This window comes from Mixophyes fleayi, chromosome 7 (assembly GCF_038048845.1).
Source record: "Mixophyes fleayi isolate aMixFle1 chromosome 7, aMixFle1.hap1, whole genome shotgun sequence".
Classification (NCBI taxonomy): Eukaryota; Metazoa; Chordata; class Amphibia; order Anura; family Limnodynastidae; genus Mixophyes; species Mixophyes fleayi.
In genome coordinates, this window is record NC_134408.1 from 151054421 (window position 1) to 151076595 (window position 22175).

Consider the following 22175-nt stretch of genomic DNA (forward strand, 5'->3'; position numbering starts at 1 on the left):
GAGAAGGAGATTACAGTAGTCAAGGTGAGAGATAACAAGCGAGTGAACAAGGGTTTTAGATAGATAGATAGATATACACCACATTTGATACTGATACAAATGTGTCAAATATAAAGAATTAAATACATTGGGCCTGATTCATTAAGGAAAGCACTCATTTTGTTTACTTGAGTTTTTCCCTTGGCTAAAACCATGTTACAATCCAAGGGATGCATATTAGTTTATTATTTTGCACATAAGGAAGATACTGTCTTTTTCTTCCTAGATCAACTTTAAATGTCAGTGTACAAATAAGCTATCAAATATTTGTGCTCTACATGAAAAAACAGCCAGCATTTTCCTTATGTGCAAAATAATTAACTAATTTGCATTATAACATGGTTTTGTCCAGAAAACTTACGCAAGAAAACTTACTCAGTTTCTTGCATAACTTTCCTTAATGAATCAGGCCCATTGTTATTATGATTATTATTATTATTATATGTAATTTTTCTTTGTTTAAGTCTTGCATATTTAGTTTCACACATTTATATCACTACACCAAGTAGGTTTGTAGGTTTGTATTCATAAGGCAAGGGGCATTTCCCTTAAAGCCTTAAAGCCTTTCAGTCTCCCACTTAACTTCCTACCTTTTCTTCTGCCTCTTCCCCCTCTCTCCCCTTCCCTCATAGTTATCCTCCGTTCCTCCTTCTCTCCCTCCCTCCCCCGTGTCTCTCTGTCTGTCTACCCCGCCCCTTAGATTGTACGCTCCTTCGAGCAGGGTCATCTCTCCTCCTGTCTCCACCACTTTTAACTCTGCTCTCCAGCTATCAGCCCTCCTCCTCGAGGACCCTCTTCCCCCCCCCCCCATCCCCTCTCGCTCCCTCCTCTCCCTCTGGGAGTTTCCCTGTCACCCGTACCCTCCCTTCTGGGCTCCGTCGTATGCAGACTCTCCCCTCCCCCTACCCTAGCGTTGAGCTCATTGAGTTACTGTGATTATTGTTTACTGTACTGTGCTGTCTCACCTTGTATTGTACTTTTGTTTGTCCCTGTACAGCGCCACGGACACCTAGTGGCGCCCTATAAATAATAAAAAATAATAATAATAATAATAATTTCGTTAATTTACAGTTAGGGAGCGCCAAACTCGAGCGCACGCAGCCACATCCGAATCCAGCTCTGGGCATCTCACAGTTACTTGTTTTTCTGTCGTATCTCTTGCTCCAGCTACAGGACTAGTCTAAGTCCTGATCAGCAGTGATGTTGGCTGTGTATACGGCTATAACATGTGTCTGTAATCAGGAGCAACAGTAACAATGTGTTTTATGTTCAGTAACATTAACAACATTCTAATAAATGTATTTCATTGGAAACAAATTTAAAAAAAAACACTTATTTTATCTGTTTTATTATTAATTCCTATATGATTAACAGGTGATATTAACTCAATATTTTTCTTTTTTCCTGTGCGTTTTTTTGTAAATGTATAATCCCCATAGGTACTGGACGCATCCTGCAGCGTCTGTGCAGTAGATCAGATCTGCCCCCGATTTCAAAAGCCCACGTATCTTGAGATCCGTGCGTTGATGAGTTTGGGAGTGCGCAAAGCCTAAATTCGTGTGTATAATACTAAACGTGGGTTGCGCTCAGAATACGAGCCTTAATGAATCAGGTCCAATGGGTCTGGTGCTCAGTTGGACCTGCGTCTAGTTTTTTTTTTAGTATAAAATATACAATTTTGTGCAGCAAATGTGCAGCAAGAGGTGTACGGACGCATGCGTATAGGTGTTTTTATTTGCTTTTCTGCTTGATTATGAACAATTGCACCTTGTTGCACTACATCCGTCTTTACTCCTAATTCGCATATAAACGCACATGTTTGCATTTCCTTAATTATCCTCATTAACCTTATTACTCCTCAACACCCATGTTCCATGACAATTATATCATATTAACCCTTTCACTGCTTTACCTAATCAACCTGCACTATTCAATAATAATTAAAACCCCTTTATAGCATACATTACATGCAAATATGTCCCATTATTACACATTTGCTTAGAAAAAAATAAAACACACACACAAAGATTTCTTTCAACTACAAACTTTTTTTTTATAACAAAATAAATAAAATTAACAATTGAAACACAAACTCATAAATAATTTTTTTGATGTTGTCTAAAGATTAGATATTGATTTTGTTTTTTCATCGATTTATGAACAATAATACACATGTTATTTCTGCACCTGACAAAAAATAAAATTACAAATAAAATACAACATTTTAACATCACAACATTATTACATTAGAAACATAATCTTTGCTCTATGGGTGTAAATTGGTCCCATGTCTTTCTAGCTCTGCAGAGTTCAAAGGAGCTACATTGATAGAAATTATCTGCAAGATAGTGTACCATGCTGCTCCCCCTCACCTTCATCACTGTGCCATCCTGCCCCCTGTCTCCTTCATCACACAGTGCCTTTGCTTTTCTCCACTTGCCTCCATTCCTGCTCCCCCACCAACAAAGGTGGCAGAGCCAGTAAGCGCAGGAAAAAAAAAAAAGAAGAAAAAAAATAGGTTTAAAAAACAAACAAAAAACAAAACAGTTGGCAGCGAGTGTCTGGGCCGGGCTCCCTGGCATGCCCGGGTAGTTAGTACCCACCCCCCCCTCTCGGTGGCACCTGTCATTCTATAACCAATCTGGTTGAGATATGCGCTGAATTGCATTCAACCTCTTGCTCTGTGTGTGGATGGGAGTGAGGAGCCAAGTGCAGAAAGGGTAAGCATTGTCTCCTTCAACAGAAAAAAACCCATCAGTATTTACATATGGGTATTGCTCAAACAGTGTTACAACCAATGAGGGAGAGATTTTGACATGATATGGCATTATTCTAATCCAACAGTACTCCACAATTCTTTTTATCTACGTACACCATAATACAAAGAGTGTCAAAATTTGGCTAAAGTGCTAAACAAACCATTTATTAGTACGATGTATACAAATCTATTGAGGGACAAAAAGGCCTTACAATAAACAATTAGGTGAATGACAAAAGTACCTAATAGCCACGTGTCTTCTTGTAGTCTTGTGCCTCCTTGCCTCTGAGCTAATCTGCAACACTTTACTGATTGCCCGAAGGAGAAATTAGAAGCATTCTCAACTGATGGGACCAGGGCAATATGTGTACCATGTACTGCCTTTATAACGTGTGGAAAGCCAGCTACGGTGGCAAACTGCCACTTTATGGGCACAAAGGACTCATCATCGAGTGGCAGATGTATAGATTAATAGATGTGTCACAGAAACGCCCGCATTACTACCTTCAGCACACAACTAAAGGTGGCCTGGGAAATTCCTGCCACAGCACCCACTGTGGTCTGGAGTGACCCAGATGCACAAAGGTGTAACATTGTCAACAGTTTGGCCAGCGGTAGTGTTTCTGTAGGGAGGCTCTAGGTTACTCTATGCAAAGCGTAGGATTTCCATGAGAACATGAGGTGGAAGCTGACAGCGACGGACGGTCTCAACATCTGACGTCCTGAAGAGGCTGACACTGGACCTGAACACACGTTCCCTGGGCCAGTAACAGTGTGCTAGTTGATGGTTTCGGAGGGGTCAACATGGAGCCAACGTACTTTAGTAAGAATAAATACTTATATGTATTTTTATGGTATCATGCTGTTTTTGGGTTTGTTAATAAATCAGGTCCTATATATCTATGGTGTAACTGGTGTTTTGAAGGTGGAGGAATTGTGTTTTGGCAATAGGCAAATATAGGTGGCTGATTCTTTACTATATATCTATGTATTCAGCCATTTGTGGTCACAACAGACAGTGGTTACAACACTTTACTCTGAATTGTTTTTCTGTTTTACCCTAATTACACCTTACTTATCTTTTCTTGCATCTGGCCTTTTGGGTATATACTTACATACATGGGACACACGGACACATAGACCTGCCTGTGTCCTGATACAGTACATGCTTAGAATAGTGTTGAATAGTAGAACTCCTGGTTTGTTCATTCTGCAGAGGGCAAGTTCCTAAATAAAGTTTTGCCAGAACAACTGTTTCAGGTGAATTAACTTGTATTTTATAGTGGGTCTCTATATAAGTTATAAATGAGGCAGCCATTTTACTGTAGACCAAAATGCACTGAAGCCTATGTAAATAGCTCACTCGCTATGGCTTCTGCATTGGAGACATATTTGAGTGTGACAAAAGATCACCTTGGTATACCTCCCAACACTTAGAATCATCAAGTTAAACCCCACACCTGTTCCTCCCAAACCCCACCCACACATGCGCAAATGTGGTTAAAACTCCACCCACTTTTGGTTAAACGACCCCCCACACACACACACACAGTTTGCAGCCTGCAAATCGGGAAGTTGGGAGGTTTTCCTTGGTGATTACTGAATAGTGAGTTAGACTGAGCAGTGCGAGGTGTTGGTAGGTTATACCATCGCTATGATCACTCTATTCAGCACAATGTTTGCCACAGTGCTTCATGTATTTTAATCAAAGTTTCACAATGCTGTTAAATGTTTCAAATAAAGTTTATTTCCCAAAATAATTTAGATTCTTTTTTCCCCTCTAAAGCCTTACATTTAAATTAGTCACAATAACAAATCCTGGTATGGCAATACATTTTTAGATTATTTTAATTTTAATCTTAAAATTATCGATAACAATTACACTTTTAGGTGTGTGTATTTATTTTAACAATAACATTCCAAAGTTATCTGGTTTTGGGCCAAGTTTTAAAGGCGACAAGTGTTCACATGGGAATGAACCGCTAGCTTACACCTCCTATCCCACCTCCGCGGGCTAGGGAGGTGCTTGGGCCGCCTCCTACTTACGTCGCTCCACCTGCATTGTGACGGAGCACCTTGTGGCCCGCTGCAGTCAGAGGCAGCAGCTGCCGCATAGTGAGTGTCCTGGTCACATGTTTGTAACTGAAGGAAGCTGATTCTTGTTCACATACTCACGCTGACTCACCCACGAAGAGGGCCAGCTGCTACGGAATGTGTGGAGAAACTTCACAACCAAACAGCCAACAGCTGGCATCTGGGAGGTCACCGAGCAGGTCAGCGCCGTGGCCCCTATCCGCCGTGTCATCACCAAGATCAGGAAGAGGCATGTAACCGATTCAGAATTCACTACAATTATTATGTCATATTTTTATTGACATGTCTGCATATCTAATGGGACTGATAGTACATGTTTCGACTATTACACAGTAATGTTACATCTATATCCGTATACACACACACCTATGTGATTACCTCATATGTCTTAAGGGAAAAACTCTCCCCTGTCCCAAAAACAAAATAACACCCATGCAAGTGTTATACATACTGCACACATTATGCAACAGTTTCCATAGTTATTAAAACAGACTTTTTTATAAGTGCCTTTCCAATGAACATTGAAATTACCTTAAATAAGTCATCCTTTTGGTACAAAAGTTTTTCTTTTTTTTGTTGTAAAATATTTTATTAGATAGATAGATAGATAGATTTATAGATAAATATGAGATAGAGAGATTAGATAGATAGATAGATAGATAGATAGATAGATAGATAGATAGATAGATAGATAGATAGATAAGTAAACATTTAGTATATATATATATATTCTTTCTAAACTCAGACCAATGTCACACACAACATCTGGTACATATATGAAGGCTTCTCTAGATCGATCAAGGTAAAGAAAATGGCATTTGAGAAAATCAAATGTTCATTCAGTGATTGACCTGGTTGGCCTGTGGCTGGATTTAATATGGGAGTGAGGAGTCATGATCAGAAAAGGGTAGGCACTGTCTCCTGAAAGTGGAACAAACACACATTTGGAAGAATAAATACGTATATGTGTTTTTATGGTATCTTACTACAGACACTTTAAAGTCTCAGAAATGTGTAGCTTTAAAGGGAGACATTATCTACATTATTTTGTAAACGGAACATGGTTAGGAAAAGGATAGCTGCACTGTGAATAGGAAATTAAAGTACATGGAGCATTGTGGTAACTGTATTGCTGTGTATCAAATAATACGTACTCAGATGCACAGACATTTAACACGGCCCACAGTTTGGTCAGTTGTGGTATTGCTGTGAGGATGATGTTCATATGCCCAAGGTCAGTCTGCATAATTTCAGAACCCGCAACTGGCGTTTCACCTCTGTGTCTGGTATCACACATGACTTGTAGACGCACTACCTGTGCTTTTGTGTTTGTTGTTGATGGTGTGTGTTGTGATCTTTCAAAGACATGGCATGCCAGTTGACAAGCATTGTGATATATGTCAGAAAAAGGAGAAAAAAATAATACTAAAAAATAAGGTACTACTTTTTTGGTTTGCTTCATGTTAAGCTAAACATATGTAAAATTGCAAAATAAAGATTACAAAAAAATTGCATGGCTATAATAATCATAGAGCAAGTGTCAAAAAAATAATTACTGTTAGTAATTCTGGAAATTTATGTTTTCCAAAGCACAAAGGATCTGACAGGGAAAAAAATTATCATCAAAATGTCTAGTGTGTTTGCAGTGGTAATTTTACAAGTGTCATTCGCATTACACTAACCAAACACAATCGTATTAGTTTCTCTGGATCCCCCTCTGCTCTGCTTCGCTTATCAGTTGGAGTGCCACAAGGCTCAGTACTAGGTCTTCTCCTGTTCTCTATCTACACCGCTTCTCTTGAGCGACAGTGGCACCCATATAATTAACAAGTACTAAAAGAAACAAATAAACTTTATTCATTTAATAAAAGTTTAAAGTTTTTTTAAAACTTCTGATAGAGAACTATAAAATGTTTATTATTAAAAAAAAAAATTGCACATATGGGATATTGGTGAACATAAGCATCAAAGTGACCCAAGTTCAGTGTTTCACTGTAGAAAGAGTTCACTCTAAAATAGTTAGTGAGCGCTGAAATTGATCACCTCTACCTTGATATACTTATGTTCCTCAATATCCTTTAAGTCAACAATAATAACCATTTAACAGCACATTTCTATTCAGTGCTCTCTGTTTAAAGAAAGTGTTCTGGTAATTGTTAATGCGATCTCAAGGTTCATATCTTCTAGGTTTCGTTTTTCTCTGCTACAATGACATGGTTGTTAATTTATACATAAGTAGCTATCTTAGCCACTTTATAAATCAAACTAGATTAGTTGTAACATTTCAGGAAGTGAGTCTAAAAGCTGCAATCCAGAAGTGTTTCCATACATTTATTACAACACGTATTGAAATTATTTTACTACACCTGTTATAGTAAACTAATAAGTCCTATAATAACCTTGCGTTTTAATTCATTATTTGTTATTTTTAGATGGTGCTTTTCAATTTACGCTTCATACAGAATTTTTGTTCTGCCCATTTGAGTTTATCATCTGGTTTTGAGCTTGAGACAAAGTAACACATTTGTCCAGGAGTTTACACTGAGATTGAAAGGGGAGAATTCAACAAATTCCTCAGTCATTGTTATGTAATAATGATTGGATCTGCATGTAGGTGATTTTATATGGTACCTATTCCCATGCGTTAACATCTTTATTCAATAGTATCAGGGGCAAATGCAGGATTTGTAGAGGGGGGTTTCCACACCACGCTGCCAGTAGGCGTGACCAGCATGCATAGGGACATGGCTATAATACTAGACAGTGCTTGGCTGCTCGCCAACTCTTCCTATCCCTACAATATACATGGGCAATGCTGTGTGCACTACTGTTAGGTGCACGCAGCTCTCCCTTTTCAAGCAGAGTCATGTGAAGCGGGGAAAGGTCCAGCCACCTCAATTATACAGTACCCCCTTCGGTTTGCCTATGAGTATATACACATTATCTATCTACCATACTTGTCATTTATTTCAGGAATGGTCACGTTTTTCTCTTTTACTTACCCCCTCCCACTGATACCCCTGGCATCACCTGCGCAGTGACTGCAGTTTCAGGAGAGATGGAAGAGACAGATTCAGCACAATTCTAGAAGTACAAAAAAAAAGAGATTATCTCAAAGTGTCTCTCTTTTAACACAATAATTGAAACAAATCTTTTATTGATATTTGAAAATAACCGTTGTAGTTTTATGTGTCTGGATGAAGTTCCGGAATAAAAGTGAGGTACAGGTGGAGTAGTCTTTATTGGGTGTAATCAGCTCTTTACTGCGTTCAGTTAAGTCCCGCCCCTTTCCTATGTTAAAGATACTCTGCTGGCACCTACTTAGCCATGTAAAATCTAGTGAAGTGCGTCATGTGCTTTCCATTTAAACCAAACCTGCTCCATGGAGGTCAGCATTTATGACATAAAGGATCTGATGATGAAAATATATGTAAAGAGAATTATCCATGAAACCAAAGCGTCTATGAGGAGAAACGTTATTTTGAAAAAAAACAAAACAAAAACATCCCTCTGGGATAAGAAACAGTGAGAAAAGCGTTATTGGTATAATCAAACCCTGGTTCTTGTGAGTAAACCTGAGAAACTATCATATTGTTATATTGCAAAAACCTGAAGTGAAAGGGAGACATAGATTTAACACCTACATCAGTATAAATGTTTATTTCAGAGACAGCGATATAGATCTATTTACTAATCGTCAGCTCAGGAGCATGGACTGTGACCATCTCTCTGCACTGCAGTCTAGTCCAACTTTTCCAATTTATATGGAGATCTCTGGTGCACTCAGTTTAGCGGCTCCTCCGCTGTATCCCGGTGATCAAAGAGACAGCAGCTACACTGGCACCGGTATAAGAGATTGCTAAGATGCTGGTTCACATAGAACAAAACTTTATTGGTGACTTCAAGTGGTAAAAAGTGTGAAACTAATAAGGCAACCGGCTGACCCCTGACCTAACATACTTTTTACTGCTTGAAATCCCCCATACAGTGGAAGAAAGCTTCTCAGAAGTCCCTTATGCCAGGATGCCTTTATTTCATATGACAGATATATGTATTACATTGCTGTACTTGCTGCTTTTGTACACTGTTTCTATTAGATACTATGGTGCACATTTGGTCATATTATTTTCTGGGAGGGGGTTAAAGTAATGTCTTATCTTTTTAGAGATTGATTTTTCATTTCCAGGTGCTAAAAGCTCTGTGGCATCACCCAAAATCAAACATACCTTCAATATAAGGAATAGTCACCACTATCACCCATCATTCTGTAAATTAAGTCTCATTTTTGCATAATTTGCATATTTTAATGGTGTGCTGCATTTATATTATTAAGGAATTCCTTTGCCCCTTGTCTCCCTTAAATATTATTTTCGTGTTTTGTGGATCCCATGATGCTGAACACTGACATTTAAAGTTCACGTCTTGCTGTTTTCCTGATAGTGTGGAGAAATTATTCATTATTAGTAACACTAGTATTATTATTTGTATCACTAGTATGGTGATAGGTGGTCATTTTCTTTTCTCTGTTCCTATAAGTGTAGACAGTGAGCATCTTCTGAGAGATACACGGTGAGACTGGATGATATGATTCATTGTTAACATAATGCAGAGTTATTTATTACAATGTGTTCAAACTGAGGCAACACTCAAATATTCCTCATCAGCATCTTGCTTAGTACAAACACACCTCCAAGACTCATCTCGTGGACCAGAATCTGTTCGCTGTCCCTATTTTCAGTATGACAGTCAGATCTGGCTCCCAGTTGTCTTTTGGTTGTACATTCAAAACAGCAATGATATTGTGACATGTAGTATTTTCTAGTGATTGTAACTGACTACAGTAAAAATTAAGCTGATTTGTATTTCTGACTATCTTACACTTTTTATTGCCCCTCTACGGCCCTCTGCATTGTCGGAATGGAGCAGTAAAGCTACAAAGGGTTTGTTCTCAAGATCATTGTCATCATTTATTTATATAGCGCCACTAATTCCGCAGCACAGTAGAGAGAACTCACATAAGTCCCTGTCCCATTGGAGCTTACAGTCTAAATTCCCTAACATACACACACACACACAGACAATTAAATAGCAGCCAATTAACCTATCGATATGATTTTGGATACCAAATAAATGTCTTACGCTGCAGTTTTGCACCAGATTTGCAATAGGTGGATATTATTTAAAGATAATCCTGAAACTTGCAGTAAAATTATTCCAACCCCATAGATAGTTGGAGGATATCAATCTTTTTCCATGCTGTCCGTGCTCATTTAGGGCTCTTAGTTACATAGTTACCGTTAAATAACGCAGTAGCTAAGGCTATTTTTAGACCACATGTTGTGTATTTTGTTTACTTCAGTTTTAGAGTCGTATAAAACATTGTGAACCGTTTGCCATCCCATCTTGGGGCGTAGGACAATCCTATAGACAACACTATAGAACTCCCTTTGTGTTGGGTAAAATACCAAGCGATACATTGAGGACACTTCCGACAACAAACTCATTAAAGCAGGGCTATTTTTTGGGGGGAACACATTAAAAAACAACATGTGTTTACTCACTGGACTTTCTTTTGACTTTGCTAATCAGAGTGGAAAACTGCAGTGTTTGTTTGGTTCGCTTGCTTGCACCGGACAGAGAGTCCTAATTCAGGGCATGAAATTGTCGTCCAGGATTCTGTGACAACCTTCTGTGACTTGACTCTGACCTCTGACCCTGCCGTGAATAGCTCTCGAAAATCTATGCCGTTCCCTTCAGTGGCACGGCCGTTCTCATCTCACAAACAGCCAGAACTTACCCTGTTTAGGAAAGACAGTTTTTATTCCCTATTTCCCATGCTTTCAGCCCATCCCTTCACTCCGCGCTCTCCTTCAGTTGGGTTGAGTGAATCATTGTACAATTGAAATACATGACTGATTAAATGTGGCAGGGGAGGGACAAGGGACTTGGAGTTTCTGCGCCTCTCAGGGTTTTCGGATGCTGCATATTGTAGACCGGGAGTAAAGATATTTGTGAGAAATCTCATTTCTTTCCCAGCACATTAAGAGACTAATTTATGAACCTCCGAAGAGGTTTAAATCCCCCGAAAACTGCAGTTTTCAGAGGATTACCGCATTATCGAGTAACGACGCTACTTATTATAAGGGGATTCCAGGACATATCTGCTGCGGTCCCAGGTATCTATGGGTACTGCTATTATGCCCTATGTATCAAGCTAACGCCATCTGAAGATGTGTTTATCTATTCTACCCTATAGGGAGAGAGGGGTCCTAGGCCATAAGACCCTGTAGAATATACACTTGAGCATGCTCCTATCGAAGCCGCTGTCTCGGACAATCAATTTTAATGAATTGTTAATTAACTTCTTATGTTAATTAATGTTAATTAATTTCTTATCATCGTATTAAGAATTGATAATTGATTTGAGCAAATACAACGGGCCATAATTAGCCTCCTAAAAGTCTTTGTCTATGCTCAATATATACATTATATTTTGTGCTTTCACCAGCAGAGCTGTTTCTAATATATGGTAATGATGGAATTGACCCATGGGAGCCAGTGATATAATTCATAGAAAGCGGAAATTCCCAGCAGTAGAGAGAACAGCAACATTTTCAAAACTCTTCAGCAACATATTTGACCTATTGTACATTTGCTGATGAAATTCTGCATCTTCTTTTACTATTTTGTGCAGTTAGACAATTTGCACTTTTTGTCAGAACAGACAGAAGGAGATTGAAGTCTCAGCCCCAAACATTGATCTTTTTTTTACTAAATATTTCCACATTTTCAGCATTATGGGGGAAATTCAATTGGCGTTACGGGTAAAAGTAACACGGGCTGCACATTATTACCGTTATTACGGCTGCTTTTTGCAGAAAGCCAGGTTAAAATGACAGTAATAACGTTGATAACTTTAACGCCTCGCTAATTCAGGGGGAATTGAATTCCCCCGTGTAAATGTATCATTGTATAGCAGTGCAGGGCCCATGTTGTGCAATTGTCAGTAGCTATTTGCAGTAGAAGGAGTAAGCAGGGGCCATGTAATTAGAGCACTACAATAAAGATGTTAGATACACTCTCTAGATACACTCTCTAGATACACTCTCCAGATACACTCTCTAGATACACTCTCTAGATACACTCTCCAGATACACTCTCTAGATACACTCTCCAGATACACTCTCCAGATACACTCTCCAGATACACTCTCTAGATACACTCTCCAGATACACTCTCTAGATACACTCTCCAGATACACTCTCCAGATACACTCTCTAGATACACTCTCCAGATACACTCTCTAGATACACTCTCTAGATACACTCTCCAGATACACTCTCCAGATACACTCTCTAGATACACTGTCTAGATACACTCTCCAGATACACTCTCTAGATACACTCTCTAGATACACTCTCCAGATACACTCTCTAGATACACTCTCTAGATACACTCTCCAGATACACTCTCTAGATACACTCTCTAGATACACTCTCCAGATACACTCTCTAGCAGAGCGTTTGTTCATCTCTAGGCTCCGTGTGTGCCCAGACATTAACCTTCTTGTGCATTTGATTCTCAAACTGGAACTTCCACCATAATAATTTTGTGAATTTGCACAGAGCAACCACAAAGCTTATTATAGACACCTATTGTTTGTAATAAACACCATTGTGTTTCCATACCGATCTTAGAAGCACAAGTAGGAGCAATGATGTCACGTTCTTAGCATTTCATAGGTACTTTGCCCCTTGTACAAGACCCTAAATATAATGTTCTCAGCTATTCAGGGTCTACTTAATAATACCATCCGGTGATAATCGATTTTCATCCCTATGGGAGCCTCTGCAAAGACACCACCCCCCCCCCCCCCCTCATGAAGGGTTCTCAAGGGTTCCTCGCCCACATTGCTTAACGCATATTTCACCCAAAACAGAACTTTAACTTTTTTTGTGTGGAATTACCTCTTTAGTACCCTGAAAGATGTGTCCGGTAGCGGATTTGTTATTTACTCCTGCGTCCACCTATGCGGAGAAATAAGATTCAGTCTGGAGAACGACTTCTGCACATTCTGTTTTATTAAACGTGTAGATAAGCGTAAGTGAATGTAATCTTTGTACTTTCCCTTTAATTGGTGTGTCGCTGAGGCTGTGCTATAGCAGGTTATATATAGTGAATATATAGTGATATACTATGAGCGGTGCTCCTTTCACTACACAGAGCACTGAATCCGGAGCCTTTATTGGCTTTAGTAACGCAAGCAAACATTGAAGCAGCTGCTTAATACACGTCCCAGGGGTTCAAACATTGTCTCTAGGACGTCTTCTAAAAAGTGTTTTCATATATTTCCCGCTCATCCGCTGCTAGAAAACCAATATTGACATTGTGAGGAAAGCAATATACCACATGCGAGGCCCCTGATTGTCATTCTAGATCGCCGGCCCCAGCATGCGATGAGTTAATTACACAGGCCTATAGGCACGCTGGTTGATGATTGTGGTTGCTTTGGCCTGGGGCAATCAAGCACAAGCGTGTTTGGCTGTTTGCCACCTCTTCTTAATCTTAAAGAACAAAGAGAAACTACTGTAGATGGATTAAAAAAAAAGACTTGATGGAGCGATTCCACCCACCTCTCTAAATCCATAATTAAATGTACAAACTTCCCATGGGGATGGAGAGAAAAGTGACGTTCCTGGGTAGAACCTCATATTCTGGGAAATTGGATAAACTTTACCCCAGAAAACCAGTGCCCCTTACATGATATCTCCTATTCCATATTATAGATAATTCTGTCAATTTTCAGGTACAATTCTCCCCTGTACAAAATGTTCAGGATTTATATATTGCATCCATCCCCCCTAAACAGAATGAAATACATTGTAGTTATAAGTAGCATTATTTTGTTTGTTTATAATTTGTTTTGTTTTTTGAACAACTTTATTTTGGTTTATAAATATAACAAAACACATCAATCTTAAATGTAACATTTACACACAAAATAAACAACAAAGTCATTGCTGGTGGCACAGTAAGATTGCAGATGTAGGGGCTGATTCATTAAGGAAAGTAAGGTAAAAAAAAAGGAGTACATTTACTCCTGGACATACCATATTACAATGCAAGGGTGGAAATTAGTTTATTATCTTGCACATAAGTTAAATACTGGCTTTTTTTCATGTAGCAAACAAATATTTGATAGCTTTATTTTTACTCTGAAATTTAAAGTTGATCTAGGACATGCCCTACACCAACTATAAATCTGCCATCACATTTTTAGTTTACTTCCCCTCCAATACAACATGGTTTTGCCCAGGTGCAAAGTTACTCCTTTTTTTAAAATGTACTTTCCTTAATGAATCAGACCCGTAATTTCTAGGTACCCAAGGGGAAGAATGCCTGTCTGATGTGAAGGTGCTTAGTACAATTTAATAATAAGGGGGGGGGGAGGATGTAGATCTATGTCCAAAGACTTTATTTTATTTTTATTATAGAGTATATTGAGCAAATCTTGTGGCCGTTTTGCATGTATTGATAAAACTAAAAGCTGCCGTTTTACTTAATCAGCGGAGGTAAAAAGTAATTATAGGCAAATATTTCATTTAAATGACGCCCATAGAGATATACAAGGGAGAAATATATAGAATGCAGATTTCTTATCCAGCCGAGGTTTAAGTAAAGTATGTGAGGACAACATGTATGCACAAAGCATGAACTTAGTGTGTGTGATAATTAATGTCCACACGTTATCACTGTGGTATATCATCATCACCATTTATTTTTATAGCGCCACTAACTGCGCACGCAGTACAGATAATGTTTGTCACTCACATCAGTAGCTGCCCCATTGGAGCTTACAATGTAAATTTCCTAACACATACAAACTGTTTTGTTTTTTGTTTTGTTTTTTTATTGAAGCCCAAGGTGCAGTGCTCCAAATCACCCAGTGATCATTGAATCATTCTTTAGTATGCTCGTATCAGTTGCAGTCCATCTTTAAAGGATGTTCTGGTCTGATCTGCAGCTGCCGTGTTAGAGGGGAAGTTCTCTAATTGAGCAGGTAGAGAGTGACTGACAGCTAGACAGCCTTGCCTTGCAGAAATCAACTATGTGGATTGGAGCATTCATACAAAGAGGCGGGACAAGTGTTTTCAGATTTTTTTATCTATTTCATATCCAATCAGGACACTGCCCTGAATATGTGGGAGGGGCTTCATCTGTTTGTAATGGATTAGGAAGGTGATTCTTTATTTTTTAAGAGACCTGCAGGAGAATGTTATGCAAATATCTAGGCGACACTGTACATTGTATTTAATCTTTATGGTTCATATATGAAAACTTATATTTTAGGGTTTAGTGGTTCTTTAAATGGTGTTTTTTCTGTTTCTTTTCTGGGTTAATGTTTGAGTAACCGTCCTGGCTGTTTGCGATCTGTGTGGAATGGGAACAGGTTATGCAGTAAGAACATTGACGTCACACTCATTATATAAATATCATGTCTTGTCATATTCCATGATACAGCCCTCATAAAACATCCTGCAGAAATCCCTGGAGAATGTAAAGTTTTCACAGGGATTACATCAGCTCATATTGCTGGCGGTGACCCATAGACCTGCCAGGTATTTTATCAGAGAAATCATCAAAAATAGAATAAAATATACATTTGTCATATTAGGATATTATTGTTTAGAATAATACAAATAATTCAGTTAATTTTATTTATTTATGTTTTTACCCACAAATATTTTTGAATCATCATTTGTATAAATTTGAGTGTTGTGTAATTTGTTGTGGCATATATCCATGTGTTAAGCTGCTAATGTACAAAGATAAATATTAATTTATGCACAAAGGCCTGGACAGGTCTCCTAGCATCTCCAAGAAGCGTTGGAGCGCATTACAGTAAGTAACGTTTTGCCTTGTGCTGTGTCTTCTCTTTAAGATATCATTGAAAGCACGTTTGCAGAGCCCAGTGTATGATGTACTATGAGAGTTCCCGTACAGCTCCATTATATTGTACAGCGCGAAAACGCTTCTGAACACTGCAAGCAACATTGAAATAGAAAAAGCACAGGTCTGTTCACTTACATTATGTTTTTAGACTGCCAGCAGCAGAGTTTAATAGGTTTCAAGAACTTTTGTTGACCGCTTCAAATGAATGTGTGGTCTTAATCCATGCCTGCTGCTATTCAACTTCATCACCATTTATTTATATAGCGCCACTAATTCCGCAGCGCTGTACAGAGAACTCACTCACATCAGTCCCTGCCCCATTGTAGCTTACAGTCTAAATTCCCTAACACACACAGACAGACAGACTAGGGTCAATTTGATAGCAGCCAATTAACCTACCAGTATGCTTTCGGAGTGTGGGAGGAAACCGGAGCACCCGAAGGAAAACCACGCAAACACGGGGAGAACATGCAAACTCCATACAGATAAGGCCATGGTCGGGAATTGAACACATGACCCCAGTGCTGGGAGGCAGAAGTGCTAACCACTGAGCCACCGTGCTGCCACCTTTCTTCTGGAAGATGTGAGAGGGTTTTGATGATGCAATCTGCATCAAGTGGGTGGAGTAGTCACAAAGCGCCACTCACCTAAGTAATCTACATCATGGCACCACTAGCCTTGCGGAAGGTAAGTGCTCCCTGGGAGAATTGCCTGCTGTCTTAGGAATCCGGAAGGTCTTCCGCTAACTGGGCGTCTCCTGCATTCCTTTCGGTATAATAAATACTGACTCTTCTCTTTTATATATATATATATATATATATATATATATATATATATATATATATATATTAGTATAGGTAGATTATATAGATTCATAGGCCAATTTGTGTTTGTTTATTTTTATTTTCCTATATCCACGCAGATAATGCTTTCTTTCATATTTATCTATTGAGATAGATATTATATTATGTGTTGTGTTTTGTCATTGTTATAATTCTGATACAGTTACATTCCATTGTTCAAATGTATCATATTTCAAACGTCATGCTGCAAGTGGGCGTGGCCTAGTATATGTCTGCATACCAGCAGTTGGGAGATAGTTGTTACACAAAATATTGGATTGGAATAAGTTAATAAGTAGCGAATATACCTTTGTTGATGTATGTTCTCAGCAGCTGCTGTCTGTTTGTCTGATTGGAGGCTCCACACTGCTCTGTTACAGAACCTCTTCTCTTGTAGTTGATGTAATAGAATTAAGGGGTAATAAAACTATATAATATACAATTGATGCAGAAAAATATCCCTGGATTGTGTTCACAGGGGAATGATATGAAATTGTTATTTATTTTAAAAACGATGAGTGTTTTGAATGCAAGTCTCCTTCTTGCATGTAAGATATTTGTTTGTGTATTTTCCACTTAAATTGACTAATATCCATACTGAACTCACGGCAGTGAGTGTTATGATTTAAGGCAGAAAACCTTTGTTCATTTTTTCTTTTTCTTTTGCAACGAGATGGCCGATCTGAATAGTGTTTTAACACATTCATTTCCATAGACCCTTTGCCATGCAAGCCTAATGCTTTTGTATCTTGCATTCTAGTAAAGTTAATCCTCTTTCATGCTTCCAGGTGTAACAATGAGGATCTTTGTGGCTGTATGGTCTGCAAGGAGACTTTCCCTAAAAGCAGTTTGGAATCCGCGCAGACACAGTTGTACACAGCACTGAACAATATGGCCTTTCCAATGCACCGTTTTGTAACGTGTCCTATTTTCAGTCACCAGATAATATTGTTTAACAGGATTTGTACACAGCTATTGTCCAGTGCTGGCAGTAAGTAAGTTGTCACATCCAAATGTAGATGTAAAAGAAAACGATTCTCTGTAAGTGAGAGTCTTTCTGGAAGCAGAACAAACGACGTATCACCTACAGTATGTGGTGTTTGATAATAACGTTACTGCAGCAAACTTGCCACAAAGTGAATCAAGAGAGAAAAATATGCTTATAGCCACCTTTAAATTTTACAAGTTATAAAATGGCTAGTATAAAAAAAACCAAAATAAAACTGTTGTGCTACTTATTAATTTGTTTCAATCCATTATTTTATGTAACAACTCTGATCTGCTTGTATGCAGACATATACTAGGCCACACCCACTTGCAGAATGACGTTTGCTATTTGATACATTTGAAGAGTGGAATGTAACAGTGTATCAGGGACCAAACACAACATATAATAAGCTTGTTAAGTTATAACAGATAACAGATATATATGGAAGAAAACATTAACCGCGTGAATAAAGGGAAATAAAAATAGAGAAAACAAAAATTGGTTTATGAAGCTATATAACTTTAAACCACGGCATAACATAGAAATTGTTTAATATTAGTGCTCAGTTGTGGTATTAGAGCCCAGGCCCTGAGTGAGAAATCTGAGCTTTCACCCACTGACATTAACGCCGGTCATATATTATGCATTTCCAGTTATCATCTAACATAATAAAGCCACGGCTCTCCAGCATATAATCAATTGTCCAATATTAGCCACAAGATATGCCCCATTCCAACCCTTGTTGCTAAACTTACAATGGGGAGTGAGCCAAGAAACAGCTACTACAGCGATGGCACCTTGGTAAGATGCAGAGAGTGAATGGAGAGATGGGGGACTGAAGTGTGCGGGGAAGTGTTACGTCCTGGTGAATGCATGCAAGAGTCTCTGCAAGTGTTATGTTGTTAGGTGCCTAGTACCAGAAAATAGCACTGCCAGGAACTGGTGCTCTGTCTGGAGCTAGGAATTAGTACTGTACCTGCAGTTACCATCTGCCTTAAGCCAGGAATTAGTACTGTACCTGCAGTTACCATCTGCCTGGAGCCAGAAATTAGTACTGTACCTGCAGTTACCATCTGCCTTAAGCCAGGAATTAGTACTGTATCTGAAGTTACCAATTGCCTGGAGCCAGGAATTAGTACTGTACCTGCAGTTACCAACTGGAATGTTACGTATAGAGTGTTTTTCGCAACTCTTGGATTATATGCTCTTTGGGCAGGGCCATCTTTAATTTTTGCTTCATGTCAGAGTATGTTATTTGTCTGTTTTATGATTCCCTCAATGTACAATATGCTAGCACATTATAGATAAAAGAGAATAATATTAATTCTTGCATCATATTTAGTTAGGAAATGAAAGCTTCATACAAAACATCCTGAGCCATTAATAAAAGGCATCTTGTTTTATATATATATATATATATATATATATATATATATATATATATATATATTAGGGTCTAATGAAGCGGTTAGGCCAAATGGAGGGGTTTTCTGCATATAAACCAGAATTGTGTATTTGTACAGGGCGACCAATACCAGATAGTGGCCGGTGTCTAGACAGAAGGACTGTGTCTAGTCAGTGTTAGGTCATCTGGTGTCATCCTGACAGAAGTGTATGATGTTTTATTGTGATGAATCAATAAAAGTATTGTTTATAGAGCAAGAAGTTGTTCGTGCATGCATTAGCAGAGGGGAGGGGTGCTCTTATCATACAATATATATATATATATTTGTAGAACTTCCCATTGCATCACAATTTGTAACTTCTGATGTCCTTGCCACCTTGTTTTACTCTGAATACATTGATAGGTTCTCTACTTTTGTTTTAAAAAACAGCTTCCCACATTGATATCAGTTATCTCATATATGTTCATATAATGCCTCTCAGGCCAAGTACTATTAGTAGGATGCACTCATTAAGGGGCTAAGTAGGAGAACCCTTGGGAAGGGATCGGGAGTCAGTGTAGAGGACTGTGTATGCCGAGATTATAAAGACCGTTGCTGATGGACAGAGGTCTGACCATGATTAGTGTAACTCTCTATCCATAACTGAGACCGAGGAGCTAATGGAGGGTAAGCAGAGTCCGAGTTGTTTCATACTCCATCCTGTCCCTGCGGTTGGCCAATGACCGTCGCCTCTCCTCCACCCTGATCACCTCTTCCCACTCCAGAATCCAAGACACCTCCCGAGCTGCCCCTCTTCATTGGAACGACCTCCCACGCTCCATCTGTCTGCCCCCTAATGTGGGCTCCTTCAAACCCATCTTTTCCTCAAAGCCTAACAGCCGTCCACCTAATCTTCTATCCATACTTAATTACCCTCTCTCTCCCCCCTCTCTTGCGCTTGATCCCCTCCTCTGACTCCCTTTATGTCTCCTGTCTGTTTGCCCTCCCTCTAGGATGTAAGCTCTTGCGATCAGGGCCCTCTTCCCTTTTGACTCTCTACCTCTTCTTGTGCTCCTAGGTCACTATACAAGCTGTGTTTGGCATGTTTGAAGTCCTTGTATTTGTTTTAATGTTCAGTACTGTTCTTACCCTGTATGGTCTTATGTCTGTCTCTGTACGGCGCTGCGGAAATTTTGTGGTGCCCTATAAATAGAGGTTATTAATAATAATAATAATAATAATAATAATAATAATGTCTACAGATAAGTCTTGGAGATAGCCTGGACCGTGTCCGCTAGATGACCAGGGGTGTGAGCTAAAGGGAGATCCCATACAAAGTGTTGTTGGCAGAGTTCCAAGGGGAAAACTAGTGAAAGTATTTACGCACATTCAGACACCAAGCCCAAAACTGCTAAATTGATCCAAATTCTGGGTATTGTCAGATGACAGAGACCCAAATACCATGACTATGAGCAGGGGGAACGCTGCATAAGTGTAGTACCTATGTCCAGAAATATAGACCATGACCTGATAATGTGGAGATCAAGAGAGAAAGCTGCTAAAGGGGACCGTTCAGAGGGCGAGAGTGAGAGTGATAATCCCTAAAGCATAAAGTGTTAGCTCTTGGGTAAAAACATTTATTTTAGAGTATTCAAAGACTGGACCTAATATTAAGTTTCTCCCAGATATCATCCCACAGAGCGTTTCCCAGAGTCCTGTGAGCTCCACAATCGCCTCAACCGTCCTCCTGGCTCTTTCTACTAATACTTATAGATTCTCCATCTGAATCACAGCAATATTCCCCTATAGACATTTTGCCTTTGTAGAACCTCATCCAGGGCTGCCAAGAGGAATTCAGGGCCCGGGTACAACAAATTCATGGGGCCCCCCTCATAGTCGAGTAAGCCCCCCCAAAAAATTTGCGCCGCCTTACAGCAGCGTCAAAATTTTCGGACGTGTGCTCATACATTCAGGGGCTTGTCAATGCGCCGTTGGGGCGTGGCTAACCCAACGGCGGTGCAAAAATTTACGGGGGTGTGGTCATACATTTGGGGGCGTGGTAATGCGCTGTTGGGGCGTGGCTAGCACGTCAAAATCACTAGGTCCTGAATTCACCAGAGCGTCACATATGTCCCAGCACTCCTGACTTTTAAGACATCTAGCACCACAGTGTAGTATGCAAAGAATGCAGTGTGTACACAAAGAGTTCAGTCTTGGCCTACACCTTACATTGGGCACAACACTCACCAAAAATTGCCATTGTCCCTACTAGAATCACAACATTTCACACACTGTGCTGCTCTCTTCTACCTGTTCTTCTCACTTTCTCCACCTGTGGCTGCTGGTTTCTTTAGTTGCGGCTTGTCTGGATCCTGGAATGTTGAAGGGCCTATTTGGAAAAAAAAATGGCTACATTTAGAAAATTACAGCCAGCCAGCCCCACGATTAATAATTAGGCCTTCCTCCAGCCCCAACATTAAAATAATAGTATTCACATTTAATAAATAAACCTATTCCCTTCCTGCAAACAGCAATACCTATTTCCCGCAACCATCACTGCCATTAAATAATTCATAGTCACATTTAATAAATGGACCTCATTCTCCCCAAACTCACCCCCATATTCAATAGCCCCCAAACCACCCCATCTTAAATGAATAGTCCCCACTATTAAATTGCCTCACCATCACCCTACAAACAAAATAGCGCCCATTAATTAGCCGCCACCTACCTCACACACACACTACATTGCAACAAGCCCCCTGTGCCATAACACACACACAATACTGTGCCCCTTCATCACAACTACACTGTGCCCCCTTATGCTCACACTGCACCCTTCATGCTGCTTTTCCCCCTTCTTTTTTACTTTGTGCCTCTCTCCCCCATTATCTTTCCTCTGTGCCTCTCTCCCCCATTATCTTTCCTCTGTGACTCTCTCCCCCATTATCTTTCCTCTGTGACTCTCTCCCCCATTATCTTTCCTCTGGGCCTCTCCCCCCCATTATCTTTCCTCTGTGACTCTCTCCCCATTATCTTTCCTCTGTGACTCTCTCCCCCATTACCTTTCCTCTGTGCCTCTCTCCCCCATTATCTTTCCTCTGTGACTCTCTCCC

General features: G+C 39.5%; 1 long non-coding RNA gene across 1 annotated transcript in view; it reads right to left on the bottom strand.

Annotated features, from left to right (window-relative positions):
• Nucleotides 1–21680, bottom strand: part of LOC142097099 (uncharacterized) — a 35281-nt gene extending 13601 nt beyond the window's left edge. The window contains exons 1-3 of the long non-coding RNA XR_012678126.1: nt 21370–21680; nt 7894–7975; nt 6574–6724 (exon numbers count right to left, since the gene is read on the bottom strand). This is a non-coding gene — a long non-coding RNA (uncharacterized LOC142097099). The remainder of the gene's footprint in view (nt 1–6573; nt 6725–7893; nt 7976–21369) is intronic.
• Nucleotides 21681–22175: the final 495 nt, after the last annotated feature.